The sequence below is a fragment of the Semicossyphus pulcher genome, unplaced genomic scaffold (assembly GCF_022749685.1).
Source record: "Semicossyphus pulcher isolate SPU_LCO1_2020_fin unplaced genomic scaffold, fSemPul1.0.p SCAF_2, whole genome shotgun sequence".
NCBI classification, from domain to species: Eukaryota; Metazoa; Chordata; class Actinopteri; order Labriformes; family Labridae; genus Semicossyphus; species Semicossyphus pulcher.
The window spans coordinates 5,783,649-5,800,782 of NW_027211693.1; positions in this window are offsets into that span (position 1 = coordinate 5,783,649).

Sequence of the window (17,134 nt, forward strand, 5' to 3'; positions counted from 1 at the left end):
CTGACCACAGGAAGTGTCAGTCAGAGTTTTGGCGCTGATGGGAACTCAGTCCAGATAATGACGTCATACTTAATGTTGGATGACATGCATGTTTTTTTGCTTTAAATCTGATAGTTATTACAACACTTTTTATGTGTTCAAAGCAGCAACCTCAGAGGCAAAAAGGGGCTGCACGGACAGGAAGAGGGGGTGTGAGTGCGCACGGACACGTGCGAGATATGTGACCCATGACCAGGTAACCAGAGGAGTCAGTGAACAAACTGGGAAAAACTTCCTCTTAGACACCTGAAGCACCGAGCTGCTGCGAGTTCATATCACAAAGAGTCTGATGTAGATTTATATCTGTGATAATAAACGGATAGAAAACAAAATAGCTCGTCTCTCCCAACACAAACTACACATATATACTATTCCCATGTAAGAGAGGGAAAACGTTCCACATTTAAGCTTTTAGTTTTTAAGATGCTGGCTTTTAAGACATGCTGGAGCCTCCATAGGAACCCTACTTCCCGCATCCATGCAGCCAGGAGCACCGGGGAACTGTGCGCTTCGCTGCGCGCAATGGCACCGGAGCGAAGCCTCCTTTAAACGCCCGAGTTTCCACAAAGCGCATCATAGAGCATTTCTTTGAAACTATAGCCGTTTTAGCTTTAATTAGTCCCGCTGTCTCCACATCAAGGCTCACTTGTCACCGGTGTGAACGAGAAAACAAAACTGACAGAGGATTAATCTGAGAATTTACGCTCCAGGATTCCTCCGGGAGCAACACGAAAGGGAAGAAAATGCAGCAAAAGTCTTTAAAATTGAAGCAGGTGACACTCGGTCTTCAGCCTGACATCCAGTTGCTATTTAAAATTTGAAGAAACATTACAAAAATGCTGAACTGAAGCTCCTCGGGTCACACGTTTCATCTTTTTTTGTGAATCGAGTCCTTCCGCGCTGCTGGAGAGCTGTTTCTGCTCTGAGGCTTCATTCACAAATCCGCTCCGTTCCGCGTGATTCCAGCTTCATTCAGTTTCATTTGCGGCTCTGTCTCTCGGTCTGCCGGCTTCACGTTCATTCAGATTCTCACGTGCGGAAAGCAACTTCAGCTCTGAGCGTCTGTGAGGCGGTTTACGCGCCTTATAGCATCCAACAATGATGCGCGCGCTCTCTCCCCCTCTCCTCTTTTTCTCCTTTCCGGTCTCTCTCTCTTTTGTCACTGTAGTTTTGTGAGCGTGTGCGTGTTTTTGCCTCACATGCTGTCCAAATCATTTCCTAGTGATACTCTCTCTTCACGTTCTTTACTTCTTTTTTCGCTTTCCTTCCTTCCCTTTCCTCGTTTCCGGTGTTTTTGTTTCATTTTTCTCCCTTTTTTCTCTTCATATCCCTCATCTGTTCATCCTTCCTGGATTTCACCTGCGTCCAAAAATGGTTTCATTTGATCCACACTGATGCTTTCCCTCACGCTCAGCTTCTTATCGCCTCTTCCAGAAGATGTTGCACGTGCCATCGCTTCAACGTGTGCGCGCTCCTGCACGATTCATCCTGAAGGCATCGCTTGACGCTTCACATCCCTCCATCGTGTGGAAGAACTCAGAGCCCATCTTTGATTCTCAGCAGTGAACTTGCGCTGACCTCTCTCTTGAGTTAAGTGGCTGTGATATCAGATCAGAATTAAAACATCATAAATTAGTACAAGGCAGCAGCAAGTAGAGACTGTTGAGTGCCTCAGACACATTATGCAGCTGTACAGCTGACACTAAGAGGAAGGCTATTTGGCTGCTGGGTGTCAGCCAGTCCGTAAATGGCAGATTAAAAGCGGTATAGAAATATCCTTCACTATTGTTGTTCATTTCTCAGAAACAAGAAAGGAAAACATACAAATGTGCTTTTTTTAATCTGACGTCACTTTTGCTGATAAAACTTCTGATCTCTCCTTCCTCTTCCTCCTGCTGGTATTGTTTGCTTGTTACCTGATGTTTCACCTGTCCCCCAAATTGTGACCAAAACGTTTTTTATTGATTGAAGTTTGCTCTCTTTAATCGTGAGTTTGAGTCCTCTTTTTTTCCTGTGTCCTTGTTCCCTTTCCTAAGCGGACATGCAACCATACATAATATTTACTCCATTTCGAGTTATTTCTGGTGGGTTTCTCGAGATCAACATCCACCACGATGGTTGTGATCAGCACACCGGCAAGCAGGCGTGGAGTTGCGGGGATCCGGTGTCCCCTCCGCCATGGTGGGCTCATGGTCCTCCAAGGACATCAGTTGGCTTTCTCGAGATCTCGACTTATTTATCACGAGATAACGACGCGGCACCACCGTAATGTCAGATGATCATAACTCGTATCCCCGAGTTATAAAAGCACAAAACAAACATAGAAACAGGCTTAACTTACCTCATTAGTGTGGGCGATTGCAGCATGGCATGTGCTGCTCTGTAATATCACAGAGACCAGCCTGTTGTTCTGATTTCTAGATCGCTGGAAAATGTTTCCGTTATCTCGAGATAACGAGGTAAATAAGTGGAGATCTCGAGAAAACGACCAGAAATAGCTCGGTATCACCGGAAAACAGAATAAATGAAATGTATTGATGCATGTCTGCTAAGGGCTTCCGTACTTTCCCTGGTTTTCCTTGGGACATCTTTTAATGTTGTCCGTCAACGCACAAAACCCACAGCATCATTTCCTGTCTTGGAGGTCTGCAGAAATTTGGAATAACAAATGCTTCACGCTTCCATGAGTTTAATATACTGTGGGAAGTCATGAGGAATCGGTTTGATTTGCTTTGGGAAATTCTACGACTGATGAAAAGATTCTCGTGATGTATTTTAAAATCCACATCAAAACGGTTTGTTGTATCATCCAACGTAAAAAGTATTAAACTAAACTTTTAACAACTAAACCTGACATGAAAACAACAACACAAAACATAAACCCATAAAGTTAACAATAGAGAATTTCCCTTGGTTAAAAAATGTAGTTAAACATATTAATTTAGTGCCTAATTTGGCTTCAGCTTTGTGTTTAGGTGTGTATTGTAAAAAGGGAAAAAAAAGGAAACAGAAACCTGCTATACCTGTGGCTGAGATGTAAGCCCAGACAAACCTGACAACAAAACTTTGTATTAAGAAATACGACACTAGCAGTCCAGGCTCAGGGTTTAGGTCAGAATCAATAAAATCCCCTGAAATGCACATGACGTGTTCTGGTTGGAGGTTTTGCACCTGTAACCACACCTACAGTGGCGTCAGGGTGCACTGAACACACCCTACATCACTGCAGGACTTTAGCCACTCCAGTTATCAGCTGATGCATTCAGGAAACTTCCTGTGAAAGTTTACAGCGACTGTCTAATTATTGCAATATAATAAAGGATCAAAATCTTACAAGTTAAAGGGCCATGACAGGCACTTCACAAACATGCACTGTATCATTCAATTTGACAGTGAAAAGCTTGGATAACACATGCTGTCACTGACTGACTCAAAGGATGCCAGTGCCGTTGTTTGGCATTAAACTTTTCCCTGGTGCAGCTTTAAATATGCAACACCGAAAAAAACAACAAAAATAACATCACCTACTTTTTGCCCGAAACTGAACCACAAATATCACAGCAGTATGGCAGAACTATAAATAACCTCACAGCAGCTCAGATTAAAACAACTCAACACCGGAGCGTGCATGGTGGAGTGAACGAGGAGATGGATCTGGACCATCGGCACCGGTCCAAAACAAGAGAAGAAGAAGATGAGGAGGGAGGTGGAGGCTGGGGTATAAAAAGACAAGATGGTGTCAGGAGAATTTGAATCATTTATTTCTACATCAAATGCACCGCTCGCCAAGTCTTTGGATTTTCATCCAAACAGGGCAAATACTCTCTGCTCTCCCTCATCTCACATGCACTTTGTTGGTGCTTAAAACACCCGACACTGTGATAACGTGACTTAGAGTGTGTGTGTTGCACAGTACACTCAAATACACCTGTGCTTCCTTATCAATGTTTTACCTAACTCTGTGAAGCACGGTGCCTCGTATATGATTTTTGATGTTGAAAACACAGACACGTGCGCACACACACACACTCATGCACAGAGACACAGAAACGACTTGTGTAACATCAAAGTTAACCAAAGAAATATATACTCTTTCTCTCATGAATCATGCATCAATAACTCAATTTCAGGGCACGTTCACACTCGGCATGTTCAGTGAGATTTATTTAGACCCTGAGGCATTTACTCTCCGAGTTCAGTCAAAAAACAGCTCAGAGACACACCTGAATAAGTCAACTGTATGTGTGATGATCAGCAGAAGGCCAAATTGGAAAAATTAGAACAACTAAATTATGCAGAAAAGTTAGGACCGATTAAAAGTTCACTCTCATATTGTGGTAAAAAGTTTTCTTTCTCTCTATAGAAGCTTCTTTAGTCTTACCTTGTGACTCTGACACACGATACGACACTAGTGGCAAACTTTAATTGTTCTTTCATGTCGGTTAGTATTTGCCTCTTCATGCTATGTGGAGACCAAAACAAATGAATGCAATAATTCTAATGCATGCAGTAACTGCTTTCAACAAAGACAAAGAGATAGCGAGTTTTTTTTTTTGGCTTTTGCCTTTACTGTATGGGGTAGATGAAGAGAGACAGGAAATGTGAGGAGCAGAGAGTGGGGGATGACACGCACCAAACGATCTGCAGACTTTCAGTCAAACCTGCGATCTGTGCCCCAAGGACTGTAGCCTCCATTCTTGGGGCTCCTGCTATACCAACGGAGCTAAACCAGCGCCCTCGTAAGAGCTTTTTGGGGCAAGTGAAAAAAATGTCTTTGTATTTTGCTGTTTTCTGCTGCAATAATTCTAAAGGGGCATTAAAAAAGGAGTCAATTAAAAACGGCTATTGAAAATTGGTTGCTAACAGGATTGAACACTCTTCAAAAACACAACCACGGGAAGCGGAAACATTTATTCGTTACATTTCTCCATTGAGAATGTGAACACAAATTTACTGAAGTAATTTTGGATGCTGTCCATGTGTAACAGACATGGAGGGTCTTCTCTCTCATGTTGCATCTTAGTCTTTGTTCTGTTGATGAAGTTGCAGGGATTCGTACTCATTATCCCTCAGTAATGGAAAAAGCACTTCCATTTATACAAATGCATTCACAATAATGAACTATCAGATTGTGGAATCAATAAAATGGATTTATTGGCACACAATGCAGGAAACAGACACATTATGATACTTCAAACAGTTACATCTTTCTTTACATGTGGACTGAGAATGGAATCGGGGCTGGTAGCTGGAGAGGTGCTAGTTCCTTTCCTGGGCACTGTCGAGATGCTGTTAAGCAAGGCGCCGAATCCCCAACTGCTCGGGGTACATGTCCATGTGCAGCCCCCTCACTCTGACATCCCTCCAATAGTGCATGTCCTTAGGTTCTTGTTTGTGCATGTGTGTATTTCGGGCCTATGTTTGTAATAACAGATTGAAACACTTGAAATTTCCCGTCTGGGATTTATAAAGTAGCCTCTGTCTTCTTCTGTGTTCTTCTAATATCTAACTTAGACATAATGATATACAACATCAGTTAACTTTATTCAGCACAATTTATTCATGACATGCTTGACACAAAAAGACAAAGAATAAATATAAATGCACACACAGATGTAGCCATTATGTTTGCCGTTATACAGGTTTCTCAGAACAAACAATACATCTCATGAATAAATATTTAATGTGCTCTGTTTATTCTATCTATTTCCTGTGATCAGGACCATTTTACTGCCGTTGGTTCCTGGAGATCCTATACATGCAGAACAACGAGGAGCAATATTAGGCCGTATTTCCCAGAAATCCATGCAGCCCGCCATAAGAGGTCTGGGGCTGTGAAATAGATTTTTCCTCACATTTGACCCTCCCTCTGTCCTCTCGGCTCATTACTGCCCACTGTCACAACAGAATTGTGTGAATTGCTCTGCTGTTTCCACAAAACTGATTTACTGAAGTACACAGAGCTGCAGCCGGCCTCCGGGAGGACCAGACATGTCGAGACACACACACACAAAGCACACACACACACACACACAAATATACTGTACATGCCACTGCAGAGCCATGTGGACCACATTATCGTCTGTTGGGTCACATTAAGGCTGTTTGATTTAGTTGGATTCCAGGAAAGCATGAATAGGAGACGGCAAAGGATCATCTATGATACGCACACAAAAAGGAACACCTTCACCTTTTCATTCTTAGAAGTAGATATTAATGTTCATGACCATATCTGCAAAATCTGTACAATCCTTGACCTTTGAACTGTCCATAATCCATGAATTGAATATTGAAAAATACATTTGAAGATATTCCCTCCAGGCCTTCTTGAGATATCATGATAAAAAGAATGGTATGTCCCCAGGACATCATGAGGTCACAGTGACTTAACCTTTGACCTTCATATTTTTTTATCCTTAGACAATTCTGTTGAAGTGTTTCATATTTACATATGAATTCTTGACCTATGACCTTTGGACACCTTGGTCTAATAAATTCATCCTGTCAGAACCCAATTCGTCCCGGCTGCCCGATCCGTGTGAACATTTGACGGCGGCGTTTTTTAAAAAACTTTAAACAAATAACAGTCCGTGGCCATTATTAGCCAACATAAAAGCACATAAAGGTTGCAGAACTGCTCGTTTTATTGACATTGATTGTTAAAAGATGTTTTACTAATATTACGTGGTGATCAAAACAGACATTTGTGATGGACTTCACTGTTCTGGAGCCCTGTCACCCATAGATCATATATAAGTAAGCTGTCATCTGATATACTATATATATATATCTGAAACAGCTCTAGAGTTGTGTGTGTATTTAGATCTGAAAACACAGCATGAAATTATACTTTCTTGACAACCAAGCGACATTTCCTGGTGTATTTTCAGTGTATGGTATGTGGTGCACATTTAATCGAAGCAATCAAGACTCATTTTGCCAGATTTACGATTTACTAACGTATAAAACAGAGAGTACTTACTGTCTAATCAATTTGACCGCCAACACACCGACACAACTCTCTCGAGTCGAGCGACGCGATTCTGCACATGCACTGACTTTTTTGCGCATGTGCAGAATGGAAAGGGTAGCCGGGACAGATCGGGACTGTATAAAAAGATGGACAACACGACAGCTACTTAAAAGAGAAGCCAAACCCTCTCTATCGCCCCCTGCTGACTGGCTGCAGAATAGGTCATAAAGCCCGCCTCCTCCATGTTAACAGATGGGAATCAAAATAGACGTCAAAGACATTTTTTCTCAAACATGGTTTCTGTCATGATAGTTAGTTGTTATCGTGCTGATTTATGTCCAAGTGTTCATTTTTCTGACAAGTTTACTTTTAATTAGTTATTTGACGCTATAAAAAGGATGATTGACAGCTCTGTTGACAAATGTGGCTCCTGCAGCGTTCTGTTTCCGAGTAGCAGAGTAGAGGTGAGAGGAGACATAACTAACACTAACACTCCAGTGTTTGGACTTTGCCTCCCTATTACTTGATTTATCACAGAGATCAATCAAAAAAAGAACTCTACGGGCTGGACGTCTCTCTCTCTCTCACCTTGTGTTACACCAAAGGGATTGTTAACTCATCTCACATGAAACTCACACATACACACTCACACACAGACACACTGGTTGTTCTAAGTGGATAATGAGGACAACACCCGGGGTGCTGAAATAATTGAAGCTGTTTGATGTCTTGTCAAATATTACTCACACACCTTTAACACACACTCTCTCTCTCTCTCTCTCTCTCTCTCTCTCTCGCTCTGGTTTTTCTCATTAGTATGATGAACAGTAAAATACACACATACTTGCCGGACCACAGAAGCAGACTCACACACACCTTAACCATGCCCGATAGATGTCTAATCCTTGATGTTGTTCAGGGAAGCTCAATAGATGAGAATCTAATAAGGCCTGAAAGGAGTGTGTGTGTGTTTGTGTGTGTGTGAGCAGTGGTAGGAGTCCTTTGGATGAAGACAAAAGACACATATATTATTACTGTGTTACTTTATTCTAGATATTTACGGTACAACTTTGCTCCAAGTGATGTATATCACACTGTATTTCAAAAGTGTGAAAAACTGGACTCTCGCTGTGCCTGAATCAAGGTACTTCTATCAGTAGCCTGGATTTTAGCACGATGTGTAGCTACATTAAGCAGTCTACTTGATTGCTTAATATGTGATTTCCGTCGAGGTCGTGGTGTCTGAAATCCAGCATGGCTTTTATGCACTTAACGGAAACAACAGTTGCAACATTTGACCACTTTTTCTTCTTTTTAACGGCCCCCTGCAACATGGGTCGAACAATATCGTAAATATTTAACCACAATTGTTGTCTGCAAAAATATCTTCCAGCTTGTTTTTGTTCACTTGGCTTCAATTCAATTTTAATGAAAATAAATGTGCTTTTATTTTTATTTGCATGTGTTCGCCCTGTTTCCTGCGAGGTGGAAATGATGCCATCATCATCGTCTAGCATATCATTAATCTTTCTAAAAACTTTTAAGGTGCTATAAGTACAACAAACGGGCACTCACATGCACTTAATTTAATCATAATTGTCAGTGAACCCACAAATGCACTCAAAATAGCTTGTGTAGGTGCGCAAGACCATACATGCAGACACATTTTAAGAGCCACAAAAACACTATGAGGCTTTATGGTTGTAGGTCCTTTGACCTAAAAGCCAACATCAGTACACAGACATGCTCACAATAACAATTAGGAGGCTGTAATGCTATTGAGGATCCTCATCTTCATTTAGTTTGAGAGCAAAATGTTAACATTTGTTTAAGAAGGCTTCAGCTGAGAGAAGCTCTTCAGTTTGCAGGTATTGTGTAACAGGAAAAGTCAGAGACCCTGCAGAGACATTAGGGTTCATCTTCTGGTTAATAGAAGTGCAAAATTTCATGCCATCCAAAGTTGTTGAGACGTTTCCACGTGGACACAGTTGGTGGACCTGTCATGCACTGATCTATCAACTAGCGTGGCTTTAATCATACTTAAACATTTTGTTGCTCACATTAAGCACATAATAACACTATGTGTAATACATTTACACCTTTGCTCTTGTGCTTTCGGTCTAAGAAGAGCCACACAACACAAAACTCTAGATTCCAAGTGTTGCTCCTGCAATGGCCCCTTGCACAACATATTAAAAACTTTAAGATATCCAAAACATGTCATGCCCTATGAAGAGTTTTTAAGTTGTGATTGATCAAAAATGCTCTGGAGAGGGCTTTAGCCAACAGTCAATTGAGTGGCCAACTACTGTGTAGCCCCCCAGAGGCCCTTAAAATTTGGGAAAATGCATGTGTGATGCACCATATCAACTTTAAAGACCTTCATGTGCTTACATTTTGCATTTTCCTTAATTTTTTTATTAATTAAAGTCCTTCAAACTAATTGACATAGATTAAAGATGAGGCATAGTGGTGTCAAGAGTACTGGATGTTTTTGATGCTGTCAGTGGAATATAATGAAGCTGCCACGTGTAGTCTGTCATTGATGGGTACTTGAAGCTGTCGCACAGAGTACAGACAGAGCGCAGGACAGAGGTCACAGCTCATGTCTGCTCCGGGTCTTTAACAAATTAATCCAGCCATGGTAACAGCAGAGACCAACAGTGACAATACAAAGGAAATGACTCACAAAAGTTATTATGTCACCGCTCGGCATGCATAGATAACCATGTAGATTAAATGCTTTGTATGCTCAGACATCCCCTCGTCCACCTCATCGCTGCAACTTTTCACTGGACAATCATGGCTTTTACACTTTCTTAAATTGCAATAGGATAAAAAGTTCACAATATTTAGCTTCATTATTCTTACCAGTTATTCAGACAATGCAGCAAAATACATTTAAAATTAATAGAGGAACTTTGTAGACCTTGTATGTGGTTGTCAGTGGTGCTTTTTACATTTATCTGTATGCACATTATTGTTCACCTCCTTGTATATAGATAGTAGTTTTAGATGTTTAGTTTGACTTATCTTTGTTCAGCTTTGCGTCCATGTTTTTAGCTGTATGTCTATTGCTATTATTGTGTATATTGTTCTTGGAAATGTGTGTAAGTAAACTCAGAGCATCTTAAAATCTAAAGCTTTTTTTATGTGTATTAATAGTCTCACTGGCTAATAAAGCAGATTCATTTTTGTGTTATTAATTAGATAAATCAACAACAACAGGTGAGGAAACTACATCTTAATGTATAATTGATGCATAGCCTATTGAATAAATGTACATTTTTAGGTAAAATATTAATTTAAAAATATAATTAGCCCCTTTGTTCCCAAACAAATAGCATCTGAACCCTATAATATAACATAATATATTTTTTGTCATCATATTAATTTCCTTTTTATAAAAAAAAAGTGGGATTTACATTATCAATGAATAAAAACTGATTAATCCTGCAAAAAAAGTGTGTTTATTTGTTTCCGGGCAGTTCAGAGGTCAGCCCATCACGGTCTTTATTGGTTTGAGCATGCGCCCTCTGGTGGTAAGTTCCGGGAAATACGACGGTTTGAAATTAAAATGCTTGACAGGACAGAGAAAAGTTGTAGTACACAGTGGTTATGTGGATTTATCGGCTCATTAATGAAGATTGAATGCCTTATTTTATATTAATTAGTTTTACTTTCTACTTAAAGTATATGAAGTGACAGGAAAAACTTTTTTTTCGGCCTTTGTTTGTCGCCGTTAAGCCGTTAGCACTGTGGAAAGCTAGCCTAACTACCCTAACGCTCGCTGCGTTAGTGGAAGGACGGGGAGTTTGTCTGGCCGGATCTAAGAACTGATGATTCAAGAAGCTGCTCAGGCAGGGTGAACAGGACGGAGCCACACAGGATCAACGCCATCTGACTGTCCTGTGTGTGTGGCTGAATGTCAAGGGCTAAGCTAACAGGGGAACCACTGCGTGTTTCTTCTTCAAGGTAAGAGGAAATAATATAATGTTAATTGTTGAGCTACATTCTTCCGTATGAAGTAGGGACAAGACTTAATGGAGTCAAACAATTACAATTAATTGAACTGAGATTAAATTTCATTATACTTTGCTAAAACTTAGGCAGTCTTGAACATCCCCTAAAAATACTACAAACACTGTTCATTTATTCACAGTAAAATGCTCATACACCTCAAGCTACACATAACATAGTCTTCTTGCTTTTTGTCTGTCGCATAAGTTTTAGCTAATAAGACTATACACTCTCCGGCCACTCCATTAGGTACACCTGAAAAATCGAATGTAATCAAATACACAAGCTCAGCCATACAATTTGCTTTTATGTTATGTTGCCTGTAATATACAGGCTTTTTTCTAAGCTGTCATAGAGGTGTTAATGATATTTCAGCGTCAAGGTCACGATTGGTGGTTGGGCTTTACTGAGCTAAGCTGCATTGTATTCAGAGGTGTTTCTAATACTCTGGCCCCCTCCTGTATGTATATAGGGAGGATCTCAATATATCTCATCTCATATATAATTTAGTTCAGCACAACACCACCTATAACTATGGCCTCAGTAATAAACCTAATTGAATTTACACACTTCCGACTCTCAACAAAATAAAAGTCAACAACAAAATAAATAGAAAAATAGAAAATGCATTTTCTGCAAACATTTCGTTGTGAATGCTGACTGCTGAATAGCTGATGCTGAGCTGCTAATGCTGTGCTTGAATATTGAATGAATGTAAGTATGAAAGATGGGCAATATGTTGTTGAAGAGCTGACGCTAAACTGCTAATGTTGCTGAAAGATGTGTGGAATGGAGTTTCTAAGTGAATGTATGAATAAGTTATGAAGGGTTGAATTTAGAGTGAATTTTTCCCCCATTAATTCAGACGGGAATTTTTCCGGGAAAAACAGGAATAACTTGGAAAAGATGAATGAGAAAAGTCGAAGCAATAATGTCCTGAATGAGCTGAATGTTTGGATGTTTGAATGGTTTGAATCATTGAAAAATGTGGAAGGAGAAGCAAAGTAAAAAACGAGAGACGAGACGTGACCCGTTTCAAATGTTAGAATTGTTCCTTTTCTTTTTTGTGTCAGAAAACCTTTTAGTATCTCACATTTTCTTGTTTAATCAACACTTAAAATGAACATTTTATTGGTTCTTTTTTTGTTCTTTTAAACAAACAAAGATGCTCATATGTCACAGGAAGTTATGCACATTTTAATGTATAATGTTACATGAATGAGCATGTGTAGATAATACCACCAAAACTTGTTTGATTTCTAAGTTTGACCCAAACCCTGAAAACTAGCTGGAACCAAACAGTAAACATGATTGATTGAATGCTTTGCATGACATTATGTTATTCTTCACCAAAAATTAATATACAATATACTTCATGTATGACAATAAAGCAAGTTCCTACATCTGACAACAGGTTTATTTAATAACTTTGACTGTATTAATACTACCAACCAAATTAAACCATCTATGCTCAAATGTTATGTTTATATTTTTATTTATTTATTTGATTTAAAAAAAAAAAAATAAAGTTGACAATTTAGACCACCCAAATTTAAAAAAAAATTTAAATTAAAAAAATGTTTGTTTTTTTTAAGTTTAAAAAATGTGTGGGGAAACCAGGGCAAGCTTTTCTCTTGCATCTGCTGGAGCTCAACTGGACCCCTCTCCTGGATAATTTTCTGTGCGTATTTTGTTTCCTCATATTCGTTATCAGTTGGGGGTGACCCCTCCTGGTCGGCGGTGTGCTCTGCAGAGTTGTCAGTCACCTCCTGGAGTCCAACTGCCTCAGCCATGAGCTCAGATGAAAGCTCAAGGCTGGGTGAGGTATGGATGCTTCACGTGATATCTGCCATCTTATCACTGAAGGCTTGATATTCAACTGTCATATTCCTGAAAACTTGCTGGTCGTCCAACACCATGTCTGTATGAGACTTGACTTCCTTCTCAAGTTCAATGGGAAGGTCGTCAATGTCCCGTGTAACATTGAGGTACTTGGTGTCATTCTCAGTGTCAGACGTTTTGCTGACTTCATTGCTTGCTTGGAGCAGGCCCAGTTATGTGCTTTTGTAATTATCTGCTTGGACATTTGCAGGTTGTAATGGTCGAATAGTTCCTAGTGAATATCGAATAGTATGCTTGAAATGCCCATCCCTAATAGGCACCCTATTTTAGCAATTTTATTTTTGGGCATTTACATTTTCACAGTGTGCCTGGTTGTAGTATAATTAGGCTGAGACTATGAATAATACAGTAGGTCTAGGTACAGTGTACTGATAAAACAGGACGCATTTATGAATAATGTGTTTGATTGAAATTTGTTTAACGAACATGGTGATCAGCAGGAATATTTATAAACTTCCACCCAAAGAATTTAGTCATTTAGCAGGCTAATTGTGATGCGATTACAGCCGCAGTAATCATAACAAATCTTACCGGAAATACCCCAAACCCTCAGCAGTTCTGTTTTTTCCCCCTAAGCAGGTGAAAACAAAGTGCCTGAAGGCATCTTATTCTTCATGAGGGTATCACGACGCAGGTGTTCGCCTCTGCCTCCAGGGCATCAGCCGCCAGCTGTCCTCTACCACTCTCACACACAATGAGGTCAGTGGCAGTAGTAAAGTCTTCTCAAGATACTAATATGTTCCCAAAGTGACTCTTACATCTCTCAGACTCTGATCATCTGTTTATAATCCTGAATAAATATCATATATTAAAATACTTAGCTTGCCAAAAGTATAGATGTTTCTATTGTGCAAAAAAGATCTAACAGTGAAGTATGTCATGAGCGATTAAAAGTAAAACACATTTGTCGTGCCATAGCTCTCTTGTCATCTTCATTATCGGAGGAGCATGTTATGTGTTTGTTGTTGTGTCAATTATTGCAAACATGCTGAGAGTGCCAGAAGAGATGGGGCCATTGAAGCATGAGCAAACAAGTAGTCGATATTTGTGTCTGTGGGGGAGCACTAATCCACCTTCTCCCCTCATTAAAAGATTCCCCATGTTTGGGGAAATGTTTGATATTTATAACCAGTCATGAAAGTGTGAGCCGGTTATATCCTGATGTATTTGAAAGCAGTTGAACTATAAGTAGACCATCATAACTTCTTACAAAAAGGCCTGAGGCATTGCTTCCTGTCTATGCTTGGCGCTGCTCACTGGTCACTGCTCCTGAAAGACAAATTTAGCACCAGTATATCCTGAGTTTTTACCTACTACAGTGGTGTTTATGGAGAGGGGTTGCAGCATATTATGTGCACTTACCATGGTCCCTAACATGTACCATTGTGTCTTTGAGGTGTTGACCAGTTGTTTAGTGGTCTGTGACCTGGGGCTTGTGGTCCATCCGTGGTCCTTGAAGTCTTAATGAATAGTTTCCTAGTGCTCCGTTGTGACCACCAACAGTGAAATGAAAAGTGCTTCTCCCTTGCTATGCAGATAGATAAAGAGATGAATAAGATAGACTAAATAGACAGATGTAATACCTTCTAAGCATTCAAACTGTACAGTACTGCAGTTCCTGGATAGCAGTTTGATTCATGAAGGACATCTGATGCCTACATTTGCTTGTACAGTTATATAGCAATTTATTATTTGTTTTCCTGAATAGGTTAATCACAAAATCATTTCCGTCCATTCGTCATGACTACTCAGCTCCCCTAGACCCTAGAAACAATGCATAAACTTGTGAAAACGCAAGCGGATGTATTAAATATGAATATTGTAGCAAATCAAATGGAGGCGCCTCAGTTTTATGACAAATGTGACACCTTTTATTTTTCTTCTCTAATCCTCATTTCCACCTGCCAAGACCCAAGTCGGGGTTTAATCCATTTTGGGGATTAAAAAATAACACATTTGAATAGGCTCTAATGTATTCTGCCGGATGAACAGAGGATGTAACACCATGAATCTTTTTACAACCTTATTTTTTATGCTGTGTTATGTATCATTTATACACATGCCTTCATTGTAGGCCGTTGTGTCCTTTTTAAGGTAATGTAAAATAAATACTTGAGCTGCTACCTGTGGCCACAATCACAGATCTGTACCAACTTACTGCAGCATGTTGGATTCTTATTATTGTCATTAAGTCCATAATGAAAATCAAAGGCATCCCGCTGCAGACTACATGCATGTCAGAGCACCAATACAATACAATATTACCTGACATGTTAACACCCTGCTCTCTGACACCAGTGATTTCATGTGTTTGTGTGTGCGTGTGTGTGTGAATGACAGCAATGGTGAGAGTGATTGACAGCGGGTTGGAGAGGACAGGCAGCTCCACAGCTGGGGTCTAAAGACAAGAACTGGCACTACACACTTGCTACGTATGTGTGTGTGAGAGTGTGTAAGAGGGGAAAAAAGAGCGTGAAGAGGAAGTGTGAATGAGAGATGGATCATGTTTTTCCAATGAATAGAAAAGTATATTGTGTGAAGGGAAGATATGCAAACTAAGTCATGAATTTTAAACAGTGGAAAGTTGCACTCTTCACACAACACAAGTGATTTGAAGATGTTACTTTGGGTTTGGTGAATTTATAAGAGATGTTTTTCACTATTTACTAATGTTTAAAATGGATAAATCCGGAAAATAATTGGCAGATTTGTTAATAACAAAAATAATTGTTAGTTGCAGCCAAATGAAACCCTGCTTCTCATTCGTTGGCCTGTTTCGTTAAAAGTCTTTTGAACTTTTGCCGTCTTTATAGAGTCGAAGAGGTGGCTTGTAACCTTGAAAAGTTACGCTGTAGACACCAGATATTTCTTCTGCCCTAGCGTTAGCACAGGCTAAAACAGAATGAGAGAATTAGCAGGCACCTTATCACTTAATCGTATGTTGTTCAAATGCAAAATAAAGGTAGTTTTAAAATCATTTTTGATTGCAAACCTGAGTGGCTCAGGCACAGTGCCGGGACGGAGGGAGATAGAGAGAGTGTATACAGTATGAGGCACAAGCATGAGGGTGTAACTTACTGTGTGGTTACAAAGTTGAATTTTCACTTTAGAATTAAATATGCTTTGAAATGTTGGGGCTAATGGGACAGCGTCCTATATCTGAAATAAACAAACATGAAGACAAACATCGAGCTCCTCAGCTAAAGTAAGCGGGAGAAGTCTTATTTTTGTAAAATATATTATTCTTATTATGCTACAATAACAGTAAAGCTGCATCACACAGCAAAGGCCAAGTGTTGAATGAGTGAGGAGGCTGTTTAAACCGTCATGCAGTGATTACAGTGATAACAACATTAGATGCATCAGGAACAGCCTGGTTCTGCTCAGCAGGTGGTTAACTGGGTAATAACGTCATATGTTTTCTAATCAAGAAGATCACGAGTTTTACATGTACAGAGACAAACAGCCTGATCAGTCATTTTCAGCTGCAGGGTGAGAAAAATCACCACCGGTTTGCAGATTAATGTCGTTTACTGATGTGTTTAAAGGCTGCAGGCACAACTCATTATGACAGTTCCCCAGTGTTGTCTTATAATTCCTTCTGTTTGATTACACTAGATATTTACTCATATCTTAACTTGAGTGATTTTTGAAGCTTGGTGTCAGTTTAAGCTCTGAAATGAGGTTTTAAATTAAAAAAGCTGTTTTTAAGTAAATACCTGCAGGGCTGTTCTTTTTCAGGATTTGATGTTTTAGATTTTCCAACCCTGAGATAGTGTTAAAAAACGTGCTCTTGGGTTACTTAGTACCTGTCATAATGCTAGTAGTATTAAGGTTACATTCTTAGGAAGATCACTGCAAATGTTGATGTCAAAACCAGGTAGTTGCAACCGCTACAAACAGTGTACAACAACAACGCAAGACAAGTGTGACATTTACACCGACTACAAGACAAGACACTGATACAATGAGACAAGAACATAAAGACAATACATTGCTGTGTCATTATAAAACAATGAGAATCAAAGCCAGGTGGAGAAGGGTAAACATAAGAAAATGGAATGATGATGATAATAATAATAATAATAATAATAGTATTAATTATGATATTGATAGTATTAATAATGATGGTAGTAAGGAAATCAAGGATTCATCTTGTTATGATGATATAGTTCAGGCCTCCAGGCAACAAACATTAGA